The 14,887-nt window shown below is 36.3% G+C and overlaps 1 protein-coding gene across 31 annotated transcripts in view; it reads left to right on the top strand.

Annotated features, from left to right (window-relative positions):
• MAP2 (microtubule associated protein 2) overlaps positions 1-14,887 on the top strand; it is a 374,226-nt gene that overhangs the window by 96,177 nt on the left and 263,162 nt on the right. For all 31 annotated transcript variants that reach the window (XM_043992416.1, XM_043992415.1, XM_043992401.1 and 28 more), the window contains exon 3: positions 9,242-9,335. The gene's annotated coding sequence lies outside the window, so the exon portion shown is untranslated. The remainder of the gene's footprint in view (positions 1-9,241; positions 9,336-14,887) is intronic.

Here is a 14,887-nt window from a genome sequence, read left to right as displayed (position 1 = left end):
CCAGACTCCTTAAACCAGGCTCCTTCTATTATACTGAGCTGCCCTTTGCATATAGCATGCTCCTTTGCCAGATGCAAGCAGAGCCTAGGGATAAAATTCTTGAAGAACCATAGCTAAGTTTTCTTTCTGTTTACTCATTGGCATGTGTTATGTAAACTATCCTTATGGATAAAAAGTCTTCCAAGGTTTCCTCTTTTGCCTTTTTCCTGTGAAGCAGGAAATCAAGGCTGTATAATGTAAATGGAATAAAAGCCTGAAAGATGTGAACAGAGCTCAAAAGTTTGAATCTCCTATTTAAACAGACATTATTATACAGTACTGCAGCATGTAAGCTGCATATCTGAGGGCAATCCATTAAGATTTTCTTCCCGAGTAGAAGGCAATCACCACAGGAGCCCTTTCTTGTTTGAACATTAAGTTAGTGGCTACTGTTGTTAATGTGGCTACTTAGCTACTCATGGCTGACCGCTTCACTGGGAGAAAGAACCAAAGGAGCCATTTTAAAAACATGAAGAAAAATAAAAGAATGAAGGCTTACATGCTATGAAAATCATAACACCAACAGAATGGGTTCAGCAATGGACTGTGCTTTCTGAGAACCATCCTACCTGAGTATGGGGAGGTTCATCACCGGTGGTTGACCACCCACTGATGAATTATTTGACTTTGGTAGGCCATGGGGAAAAAAAAAAGCAATATACAAAATGGTTCTTAATCTTGTGTTCCCTCCTTATTCTGTACTTACAGTAACATAATTGTAGAGTTAGGGGTAATGGGTCCTAAGAATGACATCATTCGATAACTCTATAAGCATTAACTTAGCTGTTCTTTCCTTATACACAATTGTCCATCTCCCAGCTTCATGCTATTGCTCTATTATGCCTTTAGTGCTCTTCCCTGTCACCTTTGCCTCTTAGAATACCTGCCTTCCTTTAAGCCTTCCTAATCTCAGGTGCCACCTTCTAAAAGAGACCTTTGCTAGGACCTCTAGCTACTAATGATTTCACCTTTAGGATTGCCTTTGATCTACCTTGCATGTATCTTGTACATGCCTATATGTGTACATGTTATGTTGTTTCTCCCATTAGAATGTAATCTCTTTGAGGGCAGGGACTGTTTAGTATTTTATTTTATTTATATCACTAACAAGTAGTGCAATACCTGGCACATAGAAAGCTATGGTATTTTAAATGTGAGATCTTGGTCCAATAATCAAGTGGTCATATAACTAGACAAAATGTATTATATCAATCTAGACATGTCATCAGAAAAATGGAGTATTGGAAACAAAAAGGTAAACTAAATCATATAATAAGAATGAAAGATAACTGATAGACAGCTCACATGGTCATATTTAACCAAAGTCCAAAGAACCAGGAAAAGAAAACCCTCATGCCATTTGGTAAACCCTCTATTTTGGATTTATAGGGAAACATGGACGAGAGTTGCATAGAATAGTTGGCCATTCATTGAGTGTGATGTAATCTGTATCACTGGAGGTAATATATATATCAAGGAGGTCAGAGATCTGCTGTGTATAGCAATAAGAATACATGACAAGTGGGGCAGCTAGGTGGTGCAGTGGATAGAGCACTGGCCCTGGATTCAGGAGGACCTGAGTTCAAATCCAGCCTCAGACCCTTGACACTTACTAGCTGTGTGACCCTGGGCAAGTCACTTAATCCTAATTGCCTCACCAAAAGAAAAAGAATACATGACAAGTGTTCCTTTGCCTCATCCTTTTCCTATCTCTGCCCAACTTCAGTAAACTCTCATTCTCAAACATGTATATATGATCTCAAACATGTATAGTTATATAGAATGTGGTACCATGAGGCAATGCCTTCCAGGTGCAGTCCAGGGCACAACCCCAACCCCAACTCCTTTCCATTTACTAGCTTATCTGTTTATCACTTCTCTCTCTACAGTTTTCAAGGTAATCTTGTAGGAATACTCTGGAATATTATCAGAAATTACCAGAATCATAGAAACTATCTTTCTCATCTGCTTGGCCCCTGCCATGTAGTAAAACCAGAGACATCTCATCTGTGATGGAAGAGTTTTCCTGTCTTTATTTTGAACCACAAGCTGATAGATTTAGATGAACTTTTTAATGGCCATGTAATTTATTAGTAGTCTCAAGCAATCGAGAAACACATTCAGATAAAGTACAGTTTTCTCCCTACATAAGACTCCAAATCAGTTTGAAAGGGCTGTCCAAACAAAGGGAATAAAATGTAAACTCTAGAAAAGCATAAGAAGAAAGTTGCTGTTAAATGGACTTCACTGATCAAATTTCATAGCTTCCAGTTCAGTCAGTTTTGAGCTTTAGTCATCTCCTATCAGCCTATCTTCTCTCCAATCAATGTACTCATTTGCCTACTTCTCCAATTTACCTCTCTATCTACCCTGCCTGGCATCCTAAAATTTTTTGAGGAAAGTGCTTTGAACTTTCCTTAATGTCTGCGAACAACCTAGCCTAAGTAACTTCTATCTTATCACCCCAGTAAAGATTCCCCCAAATGTCTGTGATTCTGGAGAGGTCTTCCAAAATCTTGGTTAACTCCTCTCTCAGGAACCTAGGGCTATGCATGTTTACTAAGACTGCAACAGTCTAGGTTTACCTAGGATATAGAATTTTGGAAGATACCAATTAAAAGATGTCAAAGGTATTGCAAAGAGAGGAACATCATGAAACCTGATTTTTGGCCAGGGCATCCCTAAAACAAAAATCATCTGCCCAAATATGGACAGGCAGTTCCTGTGCAAGAAACATTTTCTTTTGAATACACAGATGGGAATGAAATGAACACTTAATTAAATGGGATAATCAGTTATCTAAATCATATTTTAGAAAGCCAGTTAGAAGCAGCAGTGTTTTTCATTAACTTATCAGAAACAACCAGAGCCTAAGCCCAGAGTATGAATATTCCTGGTTTCTTTATTTCAATAGTATCCATATTTTTCTGAAGAAATATTTCCTTCTATATGGAATACTCATTGCAGAATTAGATCAATTGGTCTACATGATCAATGGTACCTCTTAGAAACAAGTTTTTGATAGGAATGTATAAATGAGTAATTATCAATATTACTTAACTTTGAATTTGAGATATTAAGAAAATTTTACCAAGAAATTAAGGTTGTTTTGTTCCATTAATTGAAAATAAAATATATTTTTTTAAAAAGTAAGGTAAATGAGGCAAAAACTTGGTAAGCTTGACTCAGATATTTGAACACTTCTTTTAGCCTTTTGTCTTCCTATTCCTATTTAAATACATACACATATATGTACATGTAAAATTAGTAGATATGCATATATAGGGTGGTTCACAAATAATGTAGGAAAAGTTGATTTTTAAAATTGTGTTTGAATCCATTGAACCAAATGTAGACACCTGATTTTCACAAAAGACTAAGGAATTCCAGAAGAATGCTCTAAGTATTAAAAATTCTTGGCCCTCCTAGTAGGTTAAGTGAAGGGATTAGTCATAACCTTCGCAGTTGTTTCATAAAAACTGAATACATATGATGATCAACTATGAATGACTTAGCTATTTTCAGCAATACAATGATCTAAGACCATTCTGAAGGACTTAAGAAGAAAAAGTCAATCCACCCCCAGAGAAAGAAGTAATGAAGTCTGAATGCAGATTGAAGCATACTTTTTAAGCTTTCGTTATTCTTTTTTTTTTTTGGTCTGCATTTTCTTTTGCAAACGAGCTAATATGGAAGTGTTTTGCATGACTGCTCACATATAATCTATATCGAATTGCTTGCCTTCTTAAGGAAGAGGAAGGAAAGGAAGAGAGGGAGAGAATTTGAAACTTAGAATTAAAGAAATACAAATGTTAAACATTTTTGTTTATGTGTAATTGAGAAAAATAAAAGTTGAATGCAAAAGAAAAAACCTGAATACATATGTAATGTTCTCAATTGGAATACTAGTCTTTGAAATTAGATCACCTTTGATTGCCTAGGCATAAGTTAAGGCATCCTTAAGTTAAAAATAAACAAATAAATAAATAATGCATACGGTTTTTAAACTGAGGTCCACAGACCACCCACCCCAAAGTATCAATGAATAAATTTCTACGATTCTATGAACTCAAATGGGGGAAAAAATGAATTTTTACTTCATTAAATTTTTTTATGTATTTAAAATTATTATTAAGTAGTAACCTACATAGTAGATACGCTGTTTCATGTATAATCATCTTTTTGTTGTACTATGTTATGGAAATGATTGTTTTATTCCATAAATTAAATTTTTTTTAAAACATTATTTTGAGAATCTATATTTTGACCCAGACTTCCAAAGAGCTCCATGACCCCAAGAAATTTAAGAACCCTTGACCTAAAGAAATCACCTTCCTGTTATCACTCAAATATCCAAAGCTCTAATTTCACTTATCTCCAGTCTTCACTTTCTTATTTCCATCTTGTTTTACTTTATCCCAAATTTCCTAACCATGGATCTAACACTTCATTTTCTACTCCCTATCTACTCCCAATTCCAATAGTGTCTTTTATTTTGCAAGGATTACCTTGAAACTAGATAGTCCTAAATTGAAATCTAGTACTGAACTCACTATACCACACTGCCTCTCTCACCAAATTATTATTTGGAAGATGAGTTGGAGTATAGTTTTTACTCCCTTGCAGTTTTGACTAGCAACAATCATCTTTTCTCTTCAACATGGCTACAGGTCAACTTTTGCTGTTCTTCACAGTTTGTATTTCCTAGGTTCCTATGGCCCAAGAATTCATGACCTAGTGGGCAGCCTACTAGTGTTGAGATTCTCGATTTACATGGTTGGATTGGTCCTCAACTGGCAGAATCAGTCTTTCATAGGTACCCTAAAGAAAGCTTTCACAGATTCTGAGGACTTGGCAAATTTTTCACTATGCTGGCATAACCTTTGGGACCCCAGAGTTTCCCCTCCAGCTGCAAGGACACAAGAGAGAGAGATACCTTTGTAGAAGAAATTGATCCACACCTCTACATTCCAAAGCATGTTGTCTCTACTTCTCTTATAGCCCTTATCATGTATCCCATTGTATTGTAGCCATTTGTGCATGCCCTTTCTCCCTAAGTGAATCATAAGATCCACCTTTTCTTCTTTGTATACCTCAGAGTGTACGTGTCCTATAGAAATTGGCTCTCCTTGTCTCTATCTTTGTCTCTCTCTGTGTCTCTATCTCTGTGTGTGTGTGTGTCTGTCTCTCTCTCTATGTCTGTCCCTCTCTGTGTCTGTATGTCTGTCTTTCTCTACATACACACATACACACACACACACACACACACACACACACACAAGTAAATACACTGCAGAGCAGAAAAAAAAAAGACTTCTGTGGAACTTTACTGAGCATCTTGTCATGATCCAGGAGGGATTTTTAGAATCCCCAGTTATCTGTTTACCACTTCAATCAAGAGGCTCAAGGATAGCTATACTCACATATCAGACTGGAAAGACCAGTTAGTGCTAGAAGCACTTACATTCATCAGTGTAGTTTTCTAGAATCTGAAGAGAAATACTTTTTGTTCACCCTTGTTAAAAAAAAAAAAGTTGTTTTTCTTCTGTTCCTTTTTTTTTTAATCTGGAAGTTTGCTTCTGACATTTCTGCAGTGAGGCAGACTGGACTGGGAGGAAAAAAACAGGCTCTTGTCTCCCTAATTGCTTCTTGCTCTAAATACTTCCTTTCCTCATGTGACCTAATAAAAAGTCCCAGGAGGGAATGTTTTTAGAATTGCAAATTTACTTTCTCACACAGATCTGCTAACTTACTGAGGAAGTAGAGGCACTGAGGAAATACAGAGCAAATAGGTAAACACAGCCTACTGGAAATTTCTTAAGCATTGGCTTGGAGTTGCAGAACTGGGTCCAAGCCGACAAAACAAATGTGCTCAGCTGATGATTTTCTTTTACACTCAGTCTTGGTACTATCAAATAACTCCAGGTGGCAGCTGCTTGGGTAGCCACTTCCATGCTGGCTCATAGAACCAACCCTGAAGAATTAATTCACTGAGTAACTAACATTGATTCTTTTCTGGAAAGATGTAATGCCATTCCCAATAATAGTTCAGAGGCTGATCTCTTTCAAAACCTTTGTATGATTTAAGGAACAGAGTTTTCAATTCAGGTCTGACAAATCTATCTGTAGCGTATTGGTGAACTAAAATATATATATATATATGTGTGTGTGTGTGTGTGTGTGTGTGTGTGTGTGTGTGTGTGTGTGTATGTATGTATGTATATGTGTGTATATATGTATATATATATACACACACACAGGCACACACATATATAATGCATATACATACATACATACATATTTCCTCTTAAGTGGAAAGAAGCCCATCAATTAGGAAGGGTTTTTTTTTTTAATGCCTTTTGTGATCTGCTTAGCTTAAGGTGAGAATTTTGAGAGATTAAATTCTTTCTGGTTCTTCAAGTTTCACAAATCAGCAAGAAGCAATGAGTCTCAGATTGCAGTGAAGGAAAAAAAAAAGCAAAGACATCAGTTACATAGCAACCAAAATGCTTTAATAAAACTTTTATCATTGCTAGTATTGGAGGTTGTCTGCACTAATGAACATGCCACAGAGGGTCTGTTTTCCTTTTCAGCCAGACTCCCTGGGGGCATTTTTGTTAAAGAAAGTGAAATTGTCTGGGAGTCTGATACCTGCCAACTTCCAGGTCCTGTCTCTGGGAGTTGTTGAGTGACTACAATTAGGTTATGGAGTAGATTGTAGTAAAAGGACTTTCATTTAGCTTCATTCATGTTAAAACTTGAACCTTACTAGGAAGAAGTTGAATATTAAAGCTCTTCATTTAATGATTAAAAGCAAATTTAATTAGCAGCCTCGTAAGTAGCTTCCAAAGATGACCTTGAACATTTTAACTGGCATACACACACATGCACTATCAAATAAATTCTATACCCCTAGGCTCATAGCATCCAAGTACTTTCCTCCAACAAATACATTTCCTTTCTGTAAAACATATTCCTAAAACAACAGAGGAGGAGGAACATAACCAATTAAATCCTCTTTCTACTTCTAGATTGATTTTCATTAGGGCCAAACCAAATTTCTTCTAGTTGTGCAGTACCCAAATACTGAGATGGATCTGTGATGTCATATATACATTCAATCCCTCCAGTGATGCAGATGCTAACCATCCATGCCTTCTAATCCTGTGAGAATCTAATCCATGAGTCCCTAAAGATTCTGACAAGGGGAATACACCCAATATGGTGGAGAACTTTGTCCTTTCTCCTGACCTCCTAAGGGTAACACTCTGGCTATCCACCTGTCATTCTTCACTCTTACTATATGGCCAGCCCTCTGTCTCTTTCTGTCATACAACTCTGTGAAGACATCTTTTACTCCTGCTCTTCCTCAGAGTCTCTTATTGGTTATATTCCAATACAAGCCAATATATTGGAATATTGTTCCAATATCATGATAGCCTATTCCTCACCACCATATGCCATTTCATTACCGTATGCAATAATGCAGTAATATTCCAGGTCTTCCTTCCATACAAAAGTACTAATAAATTGTTTATATTGTAAAGAAGGGCCTTTGCTTTTATATTGTTTATGGTACATAGAAGAAAATCTCAGTTACCTGGAACCTTTGGGGAATGAGTCATCTGGGGAACTGAAAAAACTGACCACTTTAGGCAGCGGCATTTTTTAAAGTTTTAATCGTCTTGGGTAGAAACTTTCCTAGACCGTATTACACACTTCCCTTCCTTGAAGACATTGGTAATTATTATGAATATTAAACTTAATACTATGGTAATATACAGTGTTTCACTGAGAGATGCACTGAAGCTTATAGGCCTGTTTGCTCTTGTTCATATCAATTCAAAGAAATAGGTATTAAGTGTCCACTCTGTGCAGAACATTGTGTTAGAAGGAGACCATCCCCACAGTTCTAAGATCTGGGGCTTGTTGTGCCTAATTTTTATAGGGTTTCTAAACTCCCTACCTGTCAGTTTCTTATTCTTCCAGTATCAAAATGCCAATTCATAGTAACCTGCTTTTCTTTGGTAATCAGGTAACAATAAAAGTAATAGGTTAATAAACCTAGACTTATTGAAAGTTAATAAAAATAAATAGGTTAGTAAATAGATTCTGAAAGAGGGCCTGGGAGCTTTACTCTAATTAGTATGCATGAGTTTCAATATATAAACTTAATGATAATAAATAAATATTTGGTTTGGCTGCTCAATAGCTTTTTTCTTGGTCTTCCTGGTTCGGGGCTGTATTTCAGAGGTAAGGATGGGTCCTGGACAGTTGAAGAGTTCCAGGAATGAATAGCTTAGTTTAATAGTACTAGAGAATTTATGCAAGGAAATAATGGAAGGTACAACTAGAAATATAAATTTTACCAACTTGTGAAAGCCCTATTAAAATTATCTAAACTGTCTCAGGCAGTTTTGTAATAAAATGGCAATTCTTAATTCAATGAACTTATCAAACATCTCATATTTACAGGCAAGAGGCAGCTTGGCATAGTAGATACTGCATGTGGATACAAACCTGGGGTCAAGAACTATGCCAAACACTAACTAATTATATGACCACAGTGAAGTCACTTACTTCTCAGTGTCCCAGACAATCCTCTAAGCTATAGTTCCCTCACCAAGAGTCCTGTTCATCAATATCACAGGTCAAGTCCCTGCCAACCCCACTGCCAAATGTTCAAAGCACTTAGCACTCTCTCCACTCCATTATCTAGCTGGACGTAGAAGACACTTAAATGCTTATTGACTAGCATTTCTAACTTCCCGATTGCTGTTTAAAAAAAACACAACTATCCTTCTCATCACACAGGTTCAAAATCTTGGAGTCTTCCTCAACTCCAAGTTGTTCCCTCTCACTCATCCCTCATATCCAATCAGTTACAAAGCCTTGGTGATTCTATTGAACCTCCCCAGCAGTTCTCGCATGCTTCCCTTTTATAATATCATACAGCACCCCAGCTCAGATCCTTATCACCTTTCACCAGGTTGATTTTGTTCTTTCCACCAATACAGGTCAGGACCTCCTCAGTTTGGCATCTGATGCCCTTGAACAATCTGACACTACCTTTCCAGACACATTACTCCCCTTCATGACTCTGTAGTCCAATCTCATGGACCTCCTTGCTCTTCTTTGTACCTGGCATTGCATTTCCTATCTCCATTCCTTTAATGTATCATCTCCTATCTTTGCATCCTAGAAGTCTCAGCATCCCTCGAAGTTCAGCCCAAGGGGTCATCTCCTATGTGAATCTTCTCCTAATCACCCCAGTCACTGGTTCCTCCTTATTAAAGGTAAAGATGAATTATCTTTTTTTACTTTGCTTGTATAGGTTTTATTCTTAGTTATATGTCTTTTCCTCTGATAGAATGAAAGCTCTTCAGTTTTGTCTTCATAGACCCAATAATTAGCACAGTGCCTGACACATAGTAGGTACTAAAATACTTATTGATTGTTTAGTGTAAAAACAAAAGACGTCAAGGAAATGCATTCAAATTAATTCTGCCATTTAAGATCCCGAGCAAATAACTTAACCTCTGCCTCAGTTTCCTTAGATGTAAAATGAGGGTAATAATAGCACCTACCTCTAAGAGTTTTGAGAATCAAGTACAATAATATTTGTAAGGTGCTTAGCAGAGTGTTTGGTACATATTGAGCCCTTAATAAAAACCCATTCCCTCTCCCCTCCCTAAAGGGGAAAGTAGGATCATTTTGAAGGCATTCCAGAAAGAGAATATTCAAGCTAAAAAGCTAAAACACCATATAGCTAGCATACAATTTCTTTCAAGTAATAAAACAATCATGGCTGTTTTGGTGTCTTTGTTCCTTCAATCAATGATCATTGATTAAACATTTAGAAACCAAGGTAAATGACATTGTGTTGAAATTTAGCAAGAAGCGGGGAGAGATATGACACACAAATATATGTTATACTACCCCAAAACTAGAGTACAGAATGCAGTATCAGGGAGGGAATAAGCATAATTTGAGATAAAAGGAAATTGAGATGTTTATCACCTCTTTCTTTCCATCAACTTCTTCTTTCATTATGGTTTTCATTTTTGTAAACTTGTAACTAAGAAGCACGTAAATTATGAATATTTTTCATTCAAAGACTTTAAAAGCATGGAAGTTAATTAAGAAGGCTAATGCAGAACTGCAAAGTTCATGATATTCACTCATTCTGTAGCAAAGCTCAGAAAATTATAAAGTAGATATTATGCGAGTGTAGATACAATTTCACCACTTTCCTATTTAGGTTAATTTCGTTTGTCCAGACCCGTGATTTTGTTCTTTCTACCAATATAGGTCAGTACCTACAATCTATGTCCTTAAAGAGTTGCATATTTAAATACCTAGAAGAACTTATCATTTCCAAACAGATCCAGGCTATAGTGGAACTAGTTCCTAGAAATCCAAGATAATTATGAAATGTCACATTTAGATAATGGAAGCTTTTACCTGTATGGGCTGAGTTCCATGGGATCTAAATTTCATGTGGAAACTAAATATAGTAGCTAAGGAAATTCTTCAGACAAAACTCCTTAATCAGCAATGGGAGGCACAAAATGTATTCAAGGGTATAAAAAGATTATTTAAGACATTAAGGTAAAATGGAGAATTGGCCAAAATTACATAGATAATTACCTAAACATTTTGCTTTGGGTAAATTTGCATTGTGTTCAAAAGCAAGGGGCCTACTTTGTGCTAAATTCTCATTGAAGAAATCAAAGTGGTTTTCAGAAGCACTATATGCCAATGACAATTGATGGTTTTTCTTAGTTATGAACATAAACTTTGTCAATAAAATATTAAGTGCAACGTTTTACAAATTCGGTGATATCATTGGCATAAATACTCATTACCACTGCAAATTAATCATAGAGTCTCAGAGTTGGAGAAGACCTCAGAGGCTGTCTAACCAATCATTACCTGAATAAGGATATACCTTTTGCAAAATAGTATATTCAACAAAGAGTCATCCAATCTTTGCTTAAAGAACACCAATGAGGGGCAGCGAGGTGGTGCAGTGGATAAAGCACCGGCCCTGGATTCTGGGGGACCTGAGTTCAAATCTGGCCTCAGATTTACTAGCTGTGTGACCCTGGGCAAGTCACTTAACCCTCATTGCCTTGAAAACAAAAACAAAAACAAAAACAAGACAAAAAAAGAACACCAATGGGAGGGAACTCACTACTTCTGGTTATAGCCTATTTCATACAGCTCTATCTAATCTTCCTTTCAACAAGTACTCATTAAACACTTACTATGTACCAAGCACTGTGACAGATGCTGGGACTATGGAAACAAAGACAAAAACAGCTTTCTCTCAAGGAGATTATGTTCTAATGGGAAGAAATATGGTAAAGAAAAATGTTTAAATATAAAGTAATTACAAAGTAGTAAGGCAGGTGGGGGGGGAGTAAGGAGTCCCTAAGAACTAAGGGAGATCCCACCAGGCTTCATTTAGAAAGTGGCACTTGAGCTGAGCCTTAAGGCACAACCAGTGACTAGAACAGTTTATCTTATATCCAGTCTAAATTTTCTCCTTTATTCCTGCTCCTGAACTTTAAAGCCAAACAGAACAGGTGAGCTCTCTCTTCCATATAACTGGCTTTCAAATACTCGACGACAGCTATAATGCCCTCCCCTTATCTTTTCCGAGCTAAATATCTTCATTTCCTTTAACTTACCCTTAAATATTTTCTGTGACCAGTAAAATCGAATGTCTGTGCCCTTAGCTGTGCTCCCCCCACAAACTAGCTAGGATTTACTTATAATTAGAAGCTTCAACAACTGTTTAGGCATTAAACATGTATTAAAGTATATTAGAAGTTAGTAAAGAGAGGGCATATGTCTCTGAAAGAATAGAAAAACCTTGCTTAGATCTATGCTAGAGACAGAGAGAGAGAGAGAGAGAGAGAAAACCTCCTTTACCTAGACACTCACACTTCCCAAGAGAAAGAGTCCCAATCCATTTGACCTGAAGCTCCCTGTGGATCAGGAAGAGGGGCAGTCCCCACACAGCTCCAAGCCAATTGGCTGGCAGCATTCAAGTCCATTGATTGACATGACTTAAAGGAAGTACATGAATAGAGAAGCAACTTCCGGGTTGCCAATTCAACCTTAGAAACCTTAGAAAGGTCAAGTTCTTTCTCGGCAGGGGGCAGGCCCCTGGTTCTCACATTTCATGGTTGGGTTTTGTTTGTTTGTTGATTTGTTTGAATAACCATTATGACCAAAGCATTAGTTTAGGTATGCGAATTGGAGAATAAGATGATGTTGTTTATATTCACAAAATAGAGGATATTTTCAAAGAACTATCGTTTTCTGTAATCATTATTTCCTGTTATTAAATCTTGCAAAAGATGTTAGTTGAGATGCCATTTGTTTTTTCAGACCATTAAGTCAGTAAGCTGTGGGTTGGGTTTTATCCCCTATTATTTAATTAAGAGTGATCAAGCATTTGAGAGTATTATTTAGCTTAGATTGCTTTCCCTCTTTTCCTTTGTATATTTAAGGAAAAAAAAATCCCATTGTTTGAAATCTGAAAAATCTCCAGGTGCTTTTTGTTTATTTTGAATGTTAATACAAGGTATTATTAGTTCTCCACCTATCCTGGATGATTATCAAATGCCATTTTTAAAAAAGGGATTTAGCTCTGCGACTCCAGAAGACATTGAAGCAGTTAAGTCTCGATACATCCCTGACATTTTTAGATTTTCTACTTAAAGAGTGGGAAATTATCACCTAAAACAGATCAGAAGAGAATGAAATTAATATGAACTACATAAATTTTATCTGGGATCCTAGAGTGCTAGAATTGTAAGGGGGCTTAGAGATCATTGAATGCAATCCTCTCATTTTACAGAAAGGAAACTGAGTTCCAGACAAGTAAAATTTCTTTCAGGGTCTTAGGGCCAGGAAGTGGCTGAATAAAAATTAGAATTGAGGGCTCTGAATTCCTTGTCTTTCCCTTTCTCGTATATCATACTGTCTTTAAAGAATACATTGGGCCCAAGTGGTCAAAATCATTTTTTAGGAAAAAACGTAATAGTACATTATACTTCAGCATCTTCCTGCCAGTTATGTTAGTACCTGAAACTAAATCTCAAAAGAAAACATATGTTTAATTGTATTTCAAAGAACTTCAAGGGACTTTCCTAATCTTTTTGCTATGTTATAAAAGTATCATATAAAATAGTGCTTGAAATAAATGTGTCATCATTTGGGGGCTTGGAAAGATTTTGGATACAGAGATTTTCATTCTAATCTTATTATATTATACTCTAACCTGAGCATAAACCATATTGACTATTATTATGTAAACTAAACTGGATGGCTTCTGCAATTATGATTTTTGTGACTTCAATCTCACTTAAGGAGAAACAGATAGTAAATGAGATGCAACCTATTTACAGGGATTATTGCTAATTGTCCAAAGGACACTATTTTATACTGGATAGGGTACTAGGTTTGGAGTCAGGAAGACTTGGGTTCAAATCAAGCATTTGGAACTTATTAACAGCATGACCCTAGACAAGTCACATAAGCTTTATGCTACTTCAGGCAACTTTTGAATATTTGGTCATAGGATCATACATAGATTTACAACTGGAAAGAGCACTAGAGGACATAGTTGAAAAAACCAAAGCCCAGAGAAGTGACTTACTTGCCCAAGGTAATAATGTTAACAACTAGAATTAAGATCTTCTAAGGTTCTTCATAGAATTTCTCTCATTCTTTCCTATAGGTTTTTGTCATATAAGCTATAAGTACCATTTTTATATGTTGATTATAATTAATTCAAGAAAAAATAATCAAATGTTCCATGAAATCATGTATCTTATTGTATCTTATCTTATTGAATTCACCATGAAATCAATTGCTTTGTTCGCCTTTCCAAGGAAAGTGGGTAAGACATGCTTCCCTTTAATTGTAACTTTCTTTTGTCTTCTTCTCTCATCACAAGAATTTTCAATATCGATGTGGTACATTTACAAGACCTTGTCAATTCATTGGTTATTGGACAAAGATTTCACAAAGTACCAACAATGTTTACATTCAGTCTAAAAACAGTGATAATTACTATCCTCTCTCTCCCTTTCTGCCATTTCCCCCTACTGTCACAGTTACTTATGTAGTCAGTCATAGGAGTCATTGTCTCTGTTGGTAGGAGTACCATATACACTGTCACAGATCCAATGAGTATCTTTAAATGTAGTGAAGTAAAATCTATATTGGGAAATACAGAATCTATCTTTTTAAGACAGTGAGCATCTGTAATACAGAAAGCCTTTGCCATGAATATAGTGATGCTATTTCAGGTTAGTAGAGTCACCACATAAAGTACCCATGAGGAAAGAGCTCTGTAACCAATAAATGCCAATAGAATAGAATTATGAACTATGGTCATATGGAATTTCTGTCCTGGAGAACTGATATCATGGAACACACTTATTTCATATTACTGTTATAATTTCTATTCATGAAATTGCAATGATTCTTTTAACCCTGAATGCAGATCTGTTGGCCTGGGACTGACTTATTCATATTTATTCATTGAGCAAACATCAATTAAATACCTGATTTGTGTGAGAAGTGAAAGTAGGGAAGAAAAATACATAAATGCAACACAGTCCCTGGCCTTCTGGGCTTACAATCCAGTGCCCTTATGTATAATATAAAAGAAAAAGTAACTGTAAGAATGAATATAAATGAGGTGAAAAAGGTTAAAGTTTGCCTTGGGCTTGGTATGGGAACAATAGTGAAAGCTTCTTAAAAGAAGTAGTATTTAGGACAGCTAGGTGGCACAGTGGATAGAGCACCAGCCCTGGAGTCAGGA

Source organism: Dromiciops gliroides, chromosome 3, assembly GCF_019393635.1.
Source record: "Dromiciops gliroides isolate mDroGli1 chromosome 3, mDroGli1.pri, whole genome shotgun sequence".
Lineage (NCBI taxonomy): Eukaryota > Metazoa > Chordata > Mammalia > Microbiotheria > Microbiotheriidae > Dromiciops > Dromiciops gliroides.
The sequence above is the reverse complement of the archived record's forward strand: the minus strand, read 5'-3'. Positions and strand labels throughout refer to the sequence as shown.